The sequence below is a fragment of the Ranitomeya imitator genome, chromosome 6 (assembly GCF_032444005.1).
Source record: "Ranitomeya imitator isolate aRanImi1 chromosome 6, aRanImi1.pri, whole genome shotgun sequence".
In the NCBI taxonomy this organism is placed as follows: domain Eukaryota; kingdom Metazoa; phylum Chordata; class Amphibia; order Anura; family Dendrobatidae; genus Ranitomeya; species Ranitomeya imitator.
The window spans coordinates 476,719,921-476,733,158 of NC_091287.1; the positions used below are offsets into that span (position 1 = coordinate 476,719,921).

At 54.5% G+C, this 13,238-nt stretch overlaps 5 non-coding genes and 9 pseudogenes across 5 annotated transcripts; all 14 read left to right on the forward strand.

Annotated features, from left to right (window-relative positions):
• The first annotated feature begins 176 nt into the window (after positions 1-176).
• Positions 177-295, forward strand: LOC138643830 (5S ribosomal RNA). Its single transcript, XR_011314342.1, has one exon. It is a non-coding gene; the product is annotated as a 5S ribosomal RNA (ribosomal RNA).
• Positions 296-936: 641 nt separating this feature from the next.
• On the forward strand, positions 937-1,046 carry LOC138644213 (5S ribosomal RNA; annotated as a pseudogene).
• A 915-nt stretch (positions 1,047-1,961) lies between these two features.
• On the forward strand, positions 1,962-2,080 carry LOC138643831 (5S ribosomal RNA). Its single transcript, XR_011314343.1, has one exon. It is a non-coding gene; the product is annotated as a 5S ribosomal RNA (ribosomal RNA).
• A 641-nt stretch (positions 2,081-2,721) lies between these two features.
• LOC138644165 (5S ribosomal RNA) lies at positions 2,722-2,831 on the forward strand (annotated as a pseudogene).
• Positions 2,832-3,750: 919 nt separating this feature from the next.
• On the forward strand, positions 3,751-3,859 carry LOC138644117 (5S ribosomal RNA; annotated as a pseudogene).
• A 641-nt stretch (positions 3,860-4,500) lies between these two features.
• On the forward strand, positions 4,501-4,610 carry LOC138644251 (5S ribosomal RNA; annotated as a pseudogene).
• Positions 4,611-5,537: 927 nt separating this feature from the next.
• On the forward strand, positions 5,538-5,656 carry LOC138643832 (5S ribosomal RNA). The gene has a single exon (XR_011314344.1). It is a non-coding gene; the product is annotated as a 5S ribosomal RNA (ribosomal RNA).
• Positions 5,657-6,297: 641 nt separating this feature from the next.
• LOC138644155 (5S ribosomal RNA) lies at positions 6,298-6,407 on the forward strand (annotated as a pseudogene).
• Positions 6,408-8,071: 1,664 nt separating this feature from the next.
• On the forward strand, positions 8,072-8,181 carry LOC138644156 (5S ribosomal RNA; annotated as a pseudogene).
• A 919-nt stretch (positions 8,182-9,100) lies between these two features.
• On the forward strand, positions 9,101-9,209 carry LOC138644118 (5S ribosomal RNA; annotated as a pseudogene).
• Positions 9,210-9,850: 641 nt separating this feature from the next.
• Positions 9,851-9,960, forward strand: LOC138644231 (5S ribosomal RNA; annotated as a pseudogene).
• Positions 9,961-10,887: 927 nt separating this feature from the next.
• Positions 10,888-11,006, forward strand: LOC138643924 (5S ribosomal RNA). Its single transcript, XR_011314432.1, has one exon. It is a non-coding gene; the product is annotated as a 5S ribosomal RNA (ribosomal RNA).
• A 641-nt stretch (positions 11,007-11,647) lies between these two features.
• Positions 11,648-11,757, forward strand: LOC138644157 (5S ribosomal RNA; annotated as a pseudogene).
• Positions 11,758-12,676: 919 nt separating this feature from the next.
• On the forward strand, positions 12,677-12,795 carry LOC138643905 (5S ribosomal RNA). Its single transcript, XR_011314415.1, has one exon. It is a non-coding gene; the product is annotated as a 5S ribosomal RNA (ribosomal RNA).
• The last annotated feature ends 443 nt before the right edge of the window (positions 12,796-13,238 follow it).

Sequence of the window (13,238 nt, forward strand, 5' to 3'; positions counted from 1 at the left end):
TCGGCAGCCGATCAGTGAGCTCAGCAGCTCTGAGCAGGGCGTTCTGCCTACAAACCCTTTAAGGGAGACAGCAAAAAAGTGAAGAGAAAGGAAAGCACAAAAGGGCCTCTTACTCAGCACTGGACAGGGCAGCCAGACTGCAAAGTAGAAAAGCAGCAAGTGAGAGGCCTGTCTCTGCCTACGGCCACACCACTCTGAACACGCCCGATCTCGTCTGATCTCGGAAGCTAAGCAGAGTCAGGCCTGGTTAGTACTTGGATGGGAGACCGCCTGGGAATACCAGGTGCTGTAGGCTTTTGTTTTTCCTTCCTTCCACCAGCAGGGGTCACTCTCCTCTATGCCTTTTTTCCATTCCCTTTCACAAGGGCACACATGCTTTTTTCATTTGCTTTCACTCTTGCGCTGTTCCATCCTTGCAAAATGCCAGCATCCTTCTCATCACCGTGGGCCTCCAGCATTGTTGCTTATTTACTTTTAATACTAGGCTTCTTTTCAACAGGACCAGGGCCTCCTGCGGGCTTGGAAGCAACCGCCGGCAACCTGGTGGCCATTTTATAGGTCAAAGCAAGCAGAACACCTTTGCAGGCAACATGACCCCCCGAAGAGCAGCTCACAGTCACTCACAACCATCTCACCCTCTTCCTTCATTCGCTCCTGGACGTCTCGATCCGCCTCAAGTTGCGGCTCCAGCTGGCTCTTTCTGTCACTTCCCCCCCAGATGAATGGTTTAGCCTGCAGGAGACCCTGCATCGAGCCATTTTTAAAGACACCTGATGCTCAGGCCCTGCTGCGGCGGGTGTTTCACTGCAAAACAAGCAACGCCTATAGTGGCAGCCCAGCCTTTGCATGGGCCCTTCGGAGCCCGCCTCCACATGGTCAGAGTTCTCACCACCACGCGAGCCTGAGGAAGGCCGGCCAGTCGATGGGCCAAGCAGTGTCTACTGGCCACACCACCCTGGATACACCCGATCTTGGAAGCAAAGCAGGGCTGGGCTTGGACAGTACTTGGATGGGAGACCTCCTGGGAACACCAGGTGCTGTAGACCGTTTTGATGACATTTTGCCCCCTTGCTCAGCTCAGCTAGTATAGAGCGGTGCCTTGCCAGAGACCGACCTTACATAACCTAGAGGCTGGATGCCCCAAGCCCCACAAGGCCTCTGAGACTGCAGCTAAGGACGCTACCCTGCCGCCTCCTCGCATGCCTCACACCGAGATCCCTGCCGTGGCTAGGAGTGCTCATTGACCCCGCAGCCTGCCTTCTGGAAATGATGGCGTTATAAACATCCCGGACTGTGAAGGGGGCAGATTTTCAGCAGGCGCCCCGGGGATGATTTTTAGAGGCTGGCCGGCCGGCAGCAGTAATGTCTTTTTCTGCAAAGAAGCTTGTGTAACTAACCCAATCAGATGGCTACCCAGGATCCAAATTCAGGGCTGGGAAGGAGCGGGAGGGAATTGGGGGGTGTTTTCCTGCTGAGGCACAGAAATAATCATAAGAAGAAGAAAAAACAAGAGAGTCTGACGCATGGTGGCGCTGAGCCTGCAGGGGCAAATTGGTGTGGCCACATGCAAGCATATGTGCGTGCTCGCTTGCGTGTGAGTGTGCGCTTCCTAGTTGTGGCGCGCTGCAGACAGTCAAAGGGGTTGTTCCCTTTCAATAAAAGTTCATCCCAGCTTGCAGGCTATTAGAAAGCAACAAACCACCCTGTACTCACCCTACCCGGGTCCACCAGAGGGTCTCAGCGCTGCTCTAGGTCTGTGGCATTAGCTGCGACGCTGACGTCACGTCGGCAGCCGATCAGTGAGCTCAGCAGCTCTGAGCAGGGCGTTCTGCCTACAAACCCTTTAAGGGAGACAGCAAAAAAGTGAAGAGAAAGGAAAGCACAAAAGGGCCTCTTACTCAGCACTGGACAGGGCAGCCAGACTGCAAAGTAGAAAAGCAGCAAGTGAGAGGCCTGTCTCTGCCTACGGCCACACCACTCTGAACACGCCCGATCTCGTCTGATCTCGGAAGCTAAGCAGAGTCAGGCCTGGTTAGTACTTGGATGGGAGACCGCCTGGGAATACCAGGTGCTGTAGGCTTTTGTTTTTCCTTCCTTCCACCAGCAGGGGTCACTCTCCTCTATGCCTTTTTTCCATTCCCTTTCACAAGGGCACACATGCTTTTTTCATTTGCTTTCACTCTTGCGCTGTTCCATCCTTGCAAAATGCCAGCATCCTTCTCATCACCGTGGGCCTCCAGCATTGTTGCTTATTTACTTTTAATACTAGGCTTCTTTTCAACAGGACCAGCGCCTCCTGCGGGCTTGGAAGCAACCGCCGGCAACCTGGTGGCCATTTTATAGGTCAAAGGAAGCAGAACACCTTTGCAGGCAACATGACCCCCCGAAGAGCAGCTCACAGTCACTCACAACCATCTCACCCTCTTCCTTCATTCGCTCCTGGACGTCTCGATCCGCCTCAAGTTGCGGCTCCAGCTGGCTCTTTCTGTCACTTCCCCCCCAGATGAATGGTTTAGCCTGCAGGAGACCCTGCATTGAGCCATTTTTAAAGACACCTGATGCTCAGGCCCTGCTGCGGCGGGTGTTTCACTGCAAAACAAGCAACGCCTATAGTGGCAGCCCAGCCTTTGCATGGGCCCTTCGGAGCCCGCCTCCACATGGTCAGAGTTCTCGCCACCACGCGAGCCTGAGGAAGGCCGGCCAGTCGATGGGTCAAGCAGTGTCTACTGGCCACACCACCCTGGATACACCCGATCTCGGAAGCAAAGCAGGGCTGGGCTTGGACAGTACTTGGATGGGAGACCTCCTGGGAACACCAGGTGCTGTAGACTGTTTTGATGACATTTTGCCCCCTTGCTCAGCTCAGCTAGTATAGAGCGGTGCCTTGCCAGAGACCGACCTTACATAACCTAGAGGCTGGATGCCCCAAGCCCCACAAAGCCTCTGAGACTGCAGCTAAGGACGCTACCCTGCCGCCTCCTCGCATGCCTCACACCGAGATCCCTGCCGTGGCTAGGAGTGCTCATTGACCCCGCAGCCTGCCTTCTGGAAATGATGGCGTTATAAACATCCCGGACTGTGAAGGGGGCAGATTTTCAGCAGGCGCCCCGGGGATGATTTTTAGAGGCTGGCCGGCCGGCCGGCAGCAGTAATGTCTTTTTCTGCAAAGAAGCTTGTGTAACTAACCCAATCAGATGGCTACCCAGGATCCAAATTCAGGGCTGGGAAGGAGCGGGAGGGAATTGGGGGGTGTTTTCCTGCTGAGGCACAGAAATAATCATAAGAAGAAGAAAAAACAAGAGAGTCTGACGCATGGTGGCGCTGAGCCTGCAGGGGCAAATTGGTGTGGCCACATGCAAGCATATGTGCGTGCTCGCTTGCGTGTGAGTGTGCGCTTCCTAGTTGTGGCGCGCTGCAGACAGTCAAAGGGGTTGTTCCCTTTCAATAAAAGTTCATCCCAGCTTGCAGGCTATTAGAAAGCAACAAACCACCCTGTACTCACCCTACCCGGGTCCACCAGAGGGTCTCAGCGCTGCTCTAGGTCTGTGGCATTAGCTGCGACGCTGACGTCACGTCGGCAGCCGATCAGTGAGCTCAGCAGCTCTGAGCAGGGCGTTCTGCCTACAAACCCTTTAAGGGAGACAGCAAAAAAGTGAAGAGAAAGGAAAGCACAAAAGGGCCTCTTACTCAGCACTGGACAGGGCAGCCAGACTGCAAAGTAGAAAAGCAGCAAGTGAGAGGCTTGTCTCTGCCTACGGCCACACCACTCTGAACACGCCTGATCTCGGAAGCTAAGCAGAGTCAGGCCTGGTTAGTACTTGGATGGGAGACCGCCTGGGAATACCAGGTGCTGTAGGCTTTTGTTTTTCCTTCCTTCCACCAGCAGGGGTCACTCTCCTCTATGCCTTTTTTCCATTCCCTTTCACAAGGGCACACATGCTTTTTTCATTTGCTTTCACTCTTGCGCTGTTCCATCCTTGCAAAATGCCAGCATCCTTCTCATCACCGTGGGCCTCCAGCATTGTTGCTTATTTACTTTTAATACTAGGCTTCTTTTCAACAGGACCAGCGCCTCCTGCGGGCTTGGAAGCAACCGCCGGCAACCTGGTGGCCATTTTATAGGTCAAAGCAAGCAGAACACCTTTGCAGGCAACATGACCCCCCGAAGAGCAGCTCACAGTCACTCACAACCGTCTCACCCTCTTCCTTCATTCGCTCCTGGACGTCTCGATCCGCCTCAAGTTTCGGCTCCAGCTGGCTTTTTCTGTCACTTCCCCCACAGATGAATGGTTTAGCCTGCAGGAGACCCTGCATCGAGCCATTTTTAAAGACACCTGATGCTCAGGCCCTGCTGCGGCGGGTGTTTCACTGCAAAACAAGCAACGCCTATAGTGGCAGCCCAGCCTTTGCATGGGCCCTTCGGAGCCCGCCTCCACATGGTCAGAGTTCTCGCCACCAAGCGAGCCTGAGGAAGGCTGGCCAATCGATGGGCCAAGCAGTGTCTACTGGCCACACCACCCTGGATACGCCCGATCTCGGAAGCAAACCAGGGTTGGGCTTGGACAGTACTTGGATGGGAGACCTCCAGGGAACACCAGGTGCTGTAGACCGTTTTGATGACATTTTGCCCCCTTGCTCAGCTCGGCTAGTATAGAGCGGTGCCTTGCCAGAGACCGACCTTACATAACCTAGAGGCTGGATGCCCCAAGCCCCACAAGGCCTCTGAGACTGCAGCTAAGGACGCTACCCTGCCGCCTCCTCGCATGCCTCACACCGAGATCCCTGCCGTGGCTAGGAGTGCTCATTGACCCCGCAGCCTGCCTTCTGGAAATGATGGCGTTATAAACATCCCGGACTGTGAAGGGGGCAGATTTTCAGCAGGCGCCCCGGGGATGATTTTTAGAGGCTGGCCGGCCGGCCGGCCGGCCGGCAGCAGTAATGTCTTTTTCTGCAAAGAAGCTTGTGTAACTAACCCAATCAGATGGCTACCCAGGATCCAAATTCAGGGCTGGGAAGGAGCGGGAGGGAATTGGGGGGTGTTTTCCTGCTGAGGCACAGAAATAATCATAAGAAGAAGAAAAAACAAGAGAGTCTGACGCATGGTGGCGCTGAGCCTGCAGGGGCAAATAGGTGTGGCCACATGCAAGCATATGTGCGTGCTCGCTTGCGTGTGAGTGTGCGCTTCCTAGTTGTGGCGCGCTGCAGACAGTCAAAGGGGTTGTTCCCTTTCAATAAAAGTTCATCCCAGCTTGCAGGCTATTAGAAAGCAACAAACCACCCTGTACTCACCCTACCCGGGTCCACCAGAGGGTCTCAGCGCTGCTCTAGGTCTGTGGCATTAGCTGCGACGCTGACGTCACGTCGGCAGCCGATCAGTGAGCTCAGCAGCTCTGAGCAGGGCGTTCTGCCTACAAACCCTTTAAGGGAGACAGCAAAAAAGTGAAGAGAAAGGAAAGCACAAAAGGGCCTCTTACTCAGCACTGGACAGGGCAGCCAGACTGCAAAGTAGAAAAGTAGCAAGTGAGAGGCTTGTCTCTGCCTACGGCCACACCACTCTGAACACGCCCGATCTCGTCTGATCTCGGAAGCTAAGCAGAGTCAGGCCTGGTTAGTACTTGGATGGGAGACCGCCTGGGAATACCAGGTGCTGTAGGCTTTTGTTTTTCCTTGTCACTCCTTTTCTTTGTCACTCTCCTCTATGCCTTTTTTCCATTCCCTTTCACAAGGGCACACATGCTTTTTTCATTTGCTTTCACTCTTGCGCTGTTCCATCCTTGCAAAATGCCAGCATCCTTCTCATCACCGTGGGCCTCCAGCATTGTTGCTTATTTACTTTTAATACTAGGCTTCTTTTCAACAGGACCAGGGCCTCCTGCGGGCTTCGAAGCAACCGCCGGCAACCTGGTGGCCATTTTATAGGTCAAAGCAAGCAGAACACCTTTGCAGGCAACATGACCCCCCGAAGAGCAGCTCACAGTCACTCACAACCATCTCACCCTCTTCCTTCATTCGCTCCTGGACGTCTCGATCCGCCTCAAGTTGCGGCTCCAGCTGGCTCTTTCTGTCACTTCCCCCCCAGATGAATGGTTTAGCCTGCAGGAGACCCTGCATCGAGCCATTTTTAAAGACACCTGATGCTCAGGCCCTGCTGCGGCGGGTGTTTCACTGCAAAACAAGCAACGCCTATAGTGGCAGCCCAGCCTTTGCATGGGCCCTTCGGAGCCCGCCTCCACATGGTCAGAGTTCTCGCCACCACGCGAGCCTGAGGAAGGCCGGCCAGTCGATGGGTCAAGCAGTGTCTACTGGCCACACCACCCTGGATACACCCGATCTCGGAAGCAAAGCAGGGCTGGGCTTGGACAGTACTTGGATGGGAGACCTCCTGGGAACACCAGGTGCTGTAGACCGTTTTGATGACATTTTGCCCCCTTGCTCAGCTCAGCTAGTATAGAGCGGTGCCTTGCCAGAGACCGACCTTACATAACCTAGAGGCTGGATGCCCCAAGCCCCACAAAGCCTCTGAGACTGCAGCTAAGGACGCTACCCTGCCGCCTCCTCGCATGCCTCACACCGAGATCCCTGCCGTGGCTAGGAGTGCTCATTGACCCCGCAGCCTGCCTTCTGGAAATGATGGCGTTATAAACATCCCGGACTGAGAAGGGGGCAGATTTTCAGCAGGCGCCCCGGGGATGATTTTTAGAGGCTGGCCGGCCGGCAGCAGTAATGTCTTTTTCTGCAAAGAAGCTTGTGTAACTAACCCAATCAGATGGCTACCCAGGATCCAAATTCAGGGCTGGGAAGGAGCGGGAGGGAATTGGGGGGTGTTTTCCTGCTGAGGCACAGAAATAATCATAAGAAGAAGAAAAAACAAGAGAGTCTGACGCATGGTGGCGCTGAGCCTGCAGGGGCAAATTGGTGTGGCCACATGCAAGCATATGTGCGTGCTCGCTTGCGTGTGAGTGTGCGCTTCCTAGTTGTGGCGCGCTGCAGACAGTCAAAGGGGTTGTTCCCTTTCAATAAAAGTTCATCCCAGCTTGCAGGCTATTAGAAAGCAACAAACCACCCTGTACTCACCCTACCCGGGTCCACCAGAGGGTCTCAGCGCTGCTCTAGGTCTGTGGCATTAGCTGCGACGCTGACGTCACATCGGCAGCCGATCAGTGAGCTCAGCAGCTCTGAGCAGGGCGTTCTGCCTACAAACCCTTTAAGGGAGACAGCAAAAAAGTGAAGAGAAAGGAAAGCACAAAAGGGCCTCTTACTCAGCACTGGACAGGGCAGCCAGACTGCAAAGTAGAAAAGCAGCAAGTGAGAGGCCTGTCTCTGCCTACGGCCACACCACTCTGAACACGCCCGATCTCGTCTGATCTCAGAGTCAGGCCTGGTTAGTACTTGGATGGGAGACCGCCTGGGAATACCAGGTGCTGTAGGCTTTTGTTTTTCCTTCCTTCCACCAGCAGGGGTCACTCTCCTCTATGCCTTTTTTCCATTCCCTTTCACAAGGGCACACATGCTTTTTTCATTTGCTTTCACTCTTGCGCTGTTCCATCCTTGCAAAATGCCAGCATCCTTCTCATCACCGTGGGCCTCCAGCATTGTTGCTTATTTACTTTTAATACTAGGCTTCTTTTCAACAGGACCAGCGCCTCCTGCGGGCTTGGAAGCAACCGCCGGCAACCTGGTGGCCATTTTATAGGTCAAAGCAAGCAGAACACCTTTGCAGGCAACATGACCCCCCGAAGAGCAGCTCACAGTCACTCACAACCATCTCACCCTCTTCCTTCATTCGCTCCTGGACGTCTCGATCCGCCTCAAGTTGCGGCTCCAGCTGGCTCTTTCTGTCACTTCCCCCCCAGATGAATGGTTTAGCCTGCAGGAGACCCTGCATCGAGCCATTTTTAAAGACACCTGATGCTCAGGCCCTGCTGCGGCGGGTGTTTCACTGCAAAACAAGCAACGCCTATAGTGGCAGCCCAGCCTTTGCATGGGCCCTTCGGAGCCCGCCTCCACATGGTCAGAGTTCTCGCCACCACGCGAGCCTGAGGAAGGCCGGCCAGTCGATGGGTCAAGCAGTGTCTACTGGCCACACCACCCTGGATACACCCGATCTCGGAAGCAAAGCAGGGCTGGGCTTGGACAGTACTTGGATGGGAGACCTCCTGGGAACACCAGGTGCTGTAGACCGTTTTGATGACATTTTGCCCCCTTGCTCAGCTCAGCTAGTATAGAGCGGTGCCTTGCCAGAGACCGACCTTACATAACCTAGAGGCTGGATGCCCCAAGCCCCACAAGTCCTCTGAGACTGCAGCTAAGGACGCTACCCTGCCGCCTCCTCGCATGCCTCACACCGAGATCCCTGCCGTGGCTAGGAGTGCTCATTGACCCCGCAGCCTGCCTTCTGGAAATGATGGTGTTATAAACATCCCGGACTGTGAAGGGGGCAGATTTTCAGCAGGCTCCCCGGGGATGATTTTTAGAGGCTGGCCGGCCGGCCGGCAGCAGTAATGTCTTTTTCTGCAAAGAAGCTTGTGTAACTAACCCAATCAGATGGCTTCCCAGGATCCAAATTCAGGGCTGGGAAGGAGCGGGAGGGAATTGGGGGGTGTTTTCCTGCTGAGGCACAGAAATAATCATAAGAAGAAGAAAAAACAAGAGAGTCTGACGCATGGTGGCGCTGAGCCTGCAGGGGCAAATAGGTGTGGCCACATGCAAGCATATGTGCGTGCTCGCTTGCGTGTGAGTGTGCGCTTCCTAGTTGTGGCGCGCTGCAGACAGTCAAAGGGGTTGTTCCCTTTCAATAAAAGTTCATCCCAGCTTGCAGGCTATTAGAAAGCAACAAACCACCCTGTACTCACCCTACCCGGGTCCACCAGAGGGTCTCAGCGCTGCTCTAGGTCTGTGGCATTAGCTGCGACGCTGACGTCACGTCGGCAGCCGATCAGTGAGCTCAGCAGCTCTGAGCAGGGCGTTCTGCCTACAAACCCTTTAAGGGAGACAGCAAAAAAGTGAAGAGAAAGGAAAGCACAAAAGGGCCTCTTACTCAGCACTGGACAGGGCAGCCAGACTGCAAAGTAGAAAAGCAGCAAGTGAGAGGCTTGTCTCTGCCTACGGCCACACCACTCTGAACACGCCTGATCTCGGAAGCTAAGCAGAGTCAGGCCTGGTTAGTACTTGGATGGGAGACCGCCTGGGAATACCAGGTGCTGTAGGCTTTTGTTTTTCCTTCCTTCCACCAGCAGGGGTCACTCTCCTCTATGCCTTTTTTCCATTCCCTTTCACAAGGGCACACATGCTTTTTTCATTTGCTTTCACTCTTGCGCTGTTCCATCCTTGCAAAATGCCAGCATCCTTCTCATCACCGTGGGCCTCCAGCATTGTTGCTTATTTACTTTTAATACTAGGCTTCTTTTCAACAGGACCAGCGCCTCCTGCGGGCTTGGAAGCAACCGCCGGCAACCTGGTGGCCATTTTATAGGTCAAAGCAAGCAGAACACCTTTGCAGGCAACATGACCCCCCGAAGAGCAGCTCACAGTCACTCACAACCGTCTCACCCTCTTCCTTCATTCGCTCCTGGACGTCTCGATCCGCCTCAAGTTTCGGCTCCAGCTGGCTTTTTCTGTCACTTCCCCCACAGATGAATGGTTTAGCCTGCAGGAGACCCTGCATCGAGCCATTTTTAAAGACACCTGATGCTCAGGCCCTGCTGCGGCGGGTGTTTCACTGCAAAACAAGCAACGCCTATAGTGGCAGCCCAGCCTTTGCATGGGCCCTTCGGAGCCCGCCTCCACATGGTCAGAGTTCTCGCCACCAAGCGAGCCTGAGGAAGGCTGGCCTATCGATGGGCCAAGCAGTGTCTACTGGCCACACCACCCTGGATACGCCCGATCTCGGAAGCAAAGCAGGGTTGGGCTTGGACAGTACTTGGATGGGAGACCTCCAGGGAACACCAGGTGCTGTAGACAGTTTTGATGACATTTTGCCCCCTTGCTCAGCTCGGCTAGTATAGAGCGGTGCCTTGCCAGAGACCGACCTTACATAACCTAGAGGCTGGATGCCCCAAGCCCCACAAGGCCTCTGAGACTGCAGCTAAGGACGCTACCCTGCCGCCTCCTCGCATGCCTCACACCGAGATCCCTGCCGTGGCTAGGAGTGCTCATTGACCCCGCAGCCTGCCTTCTGGAAATGATGGCGTTATAAACATCCCGGACTGTGAAGGGGGCAGATTTTCAGCAGGCGCCCCGGGGATGATTTTTAGAGGCTGGCCGGCCGGCCGGCCGGCCGGCAGCAGTAATGTCTTTTTCTGCAAAGAAGCTTGTGTAACTAACCCAATCAGATGGCTACCCAGGATCCAAATTCAGGGCTGGGAAGGAGCGGGAGGGAATTGGGGGGTGTTTTCCTGCTGAGGCACAGAAATAATCATAAGAAGAAGAAAAAACAAGAGAGTCTGATGCATGGTGGCGCTGAGCCTGCAGGGGCAAATTGGTGTGGCCACATGCAAGCATATGTGCGTGCTCGCTTGCGTGTGAGTGTGCGCTTCCTAGTTGTGGCGCGCTGCAGACAGTCAAAGGGGTTGTTCCCTTTCAATAAAAGTTCATCCCAGCTTGCAGGCTATTAGAAAGCAACAAACCACCCTGTACTCACCCTATCCGGGTCCACCAGAGGGTCTCAGCGCTGCTCTAGGTCTGTGGCATTAGCTGCGACGCTGACGTCACGTCGGCAGCCGATCAGTGAGCTCAGCAGCTCTGAGCAGGGCGTTCTGCCTACAAACCCTTTAAGGGAGACAGCAAAAAAGTGAAGAGAAAGGAAAGCACAAAAGGGCCTCTTACTCAGCACTGGACAGGGCAGCCAGACTGCAAAGTAGAAAAGCAGCAAGTGAGAGGCCTGTCTCTGCCTACAGCCACACCACTCTGAACACGCCCGATCTCGTCTGATCTCGGAAGCTAAGCAGAGTCAGGCCTGGTTAGTATTTGGATGGGAGACCGCCTGGGAATACCAGGTGCTGTAGGCTTTTGTTTTTCCTTCCTTCCACCAGCAGGGGTCACTCTCCTCTATGCCTTTTTTCCATTCCCTTTCACAAGGGCACACATGCTTTTTTCATTTGCTTTCACTCTTGCGCTGTTCCATCCTTGCAAAATGCCAGCATCCTTCTCATCACCGTGGGCCTCCAGCATTGTTGCTTATTTACTTTTAATACTAGGCTTCTTTTCAACAGGACCAGGGCCTCCTGCGGGCTTCGAAGCAACCGCCGGCAACCTGGTGGCCATTTTATAGGTCAAAGCAAGCAGAACACCTTTGCAGGCAACATGACCCCCCGAAGAGCAGCTCACAGTCACTCACAACCATCTCACCCTCTTCCTTCATTCGCTCCTGGACGTCTCGATCCGCCTCAAGTTGCGGCTCCAGCTGGCTCTTTCTGTCACTTCCCCCCCAGATGAATGGTTTAGCCTGCAGGAGACCCTGCATCGAGCCATTTTTAAAGACACCTGATGCTCAGGCCCTGCTGCGGCGGGTGTTTCACTGCAAAACAAGCAACGCCTATAGTGGCAGCCCAGCCTTTGCATGGGCCCTTCGGAGCACGCCTCCACATGGTCAGAGTTCTCGCCACCACGCGAGCCTGAGGAAGGCCGGCCAGTCGATGGGCCAAGCAGTGTCTACTGGCCACACCACCCTGGATACACCCGATCTCGGAAGCAAAGCAGGGCTGGGCTTGGACAGTACTTGGATGGGAGACCTCCTGGGAACACCAGGTGCTGTAGACCGTTTTGATGACATTTTGCCCCCTTGCTCAGCTCAGCTAGTATAGAGCGGTGCCTTGCCAGAGACCGACCTTACAAAACCTAGAGGCTGGATGCCCCAAGCCCCACAAGGCCTCTGAGACTGCAGCTAAGGACGCTACCCTGCCGCCTCCTCGCATGCCTCACACCGAGATCCCTGCCGTGGCTAGGAGTGCTCATTGACCCCGCAGCCTGCCTTCTGGAAATGATGGCGTTATAAACATCCCGGACTGTGAAGGGGGCAGATTTTCAGCAGGCGCCCCGGGGATGATTTTTAGAGGCTGGCCGGCCGGCCGGCAGCAGTAATGTCTTTTTCTGCAAAGAAGCTTGTGTAACTAACCCAATCAGATGGCTACCCAGGATCCAAATTCAGGGCTGGGAAGGAGCGGGAGGGAATTGGGGGGTGTTTTCCTGCTGAGGCACAGAAATAATCATAAGAAGAAGAAAAAACAAGAGAGTCTGACGCATGGTGGCGCTGAGCCTGCAGGGGCAAATTGGTGTGGCCACATGCAAGCATATGTGCGTGCTCGCTTGCGTGTGAGTGTGCGCTTCCTAGTTGTGGCGCGCTGCAGACAGTCAAAGGGGTTGTTCCCTTTCAATAAAAGTTCATCCCAGCTTGCAGGCTATTAGAAAGCAACAAACCACCCTGTACTCACCCTACCCGGGTCCACCAGAGGGTCTCAGCGCTGCTCTAGGTCTGTGGCATTAGCTGCGACGCTGACGTCACGTCGGCAGCCGATCAGTGAGCTCAGCAGCTCTGAGCAGGGCGTTCTGCCTACAAACCCTTTAAGGGAGACAGCAAAAAAGTGAAGAGAAAGGAAAGCACAAAAGGGCCTCTTACTCAGCACTGGACAGGGCAGCCAGACTGCAAAGTAGAAAAGCAGCAAGTGAGAGGCCTGTCTCTGCCTACGGCCACACCACTCTGAACATGCCCGATCTCGTCTGATCTCGGAAGCTAAGCAGAGTCAGGCCTGGTTAGTACTTGGATGGGAGACCGCCTGGGAATACCAGGTGCTGTAGGCTTTTGTTTTTCCTTCCTTCCACCAGCAGGGGTCACTCTCCTCTATGCCTTTTTTCCATTCCCTTTCACAAGGGCACACATGCTTTTTTCATTTGCTTTCACTCTTGCGCTGTTCCATCCTTGCAAAATGCCAGCATCCTTCTCATCACCGTGGGCCTCCAGCATTGTTGCTTATTTACTTTTAATACTAGGCTTCTTTTCAACAGGACCAGGGCCTCCTGCGGGCTTGGAAGCAACCGCCGGCAACCTGGTGGCCATTTTATAGGTCAAAGCAAGCAGAACACCTTTGCAGGCAACATGACCCCCCGAAGAGCAGCTCACAGTCACTCACAACCATCTCACCCTCTTCCTTCATTCGCTCCTGGACGTCTCGATCCGCCTCAAGTTGCGGCTCCAGCTGGCTCTTTCTGTCACTTCCCCCCCAGATGAATGGTTTAGCCTGCAG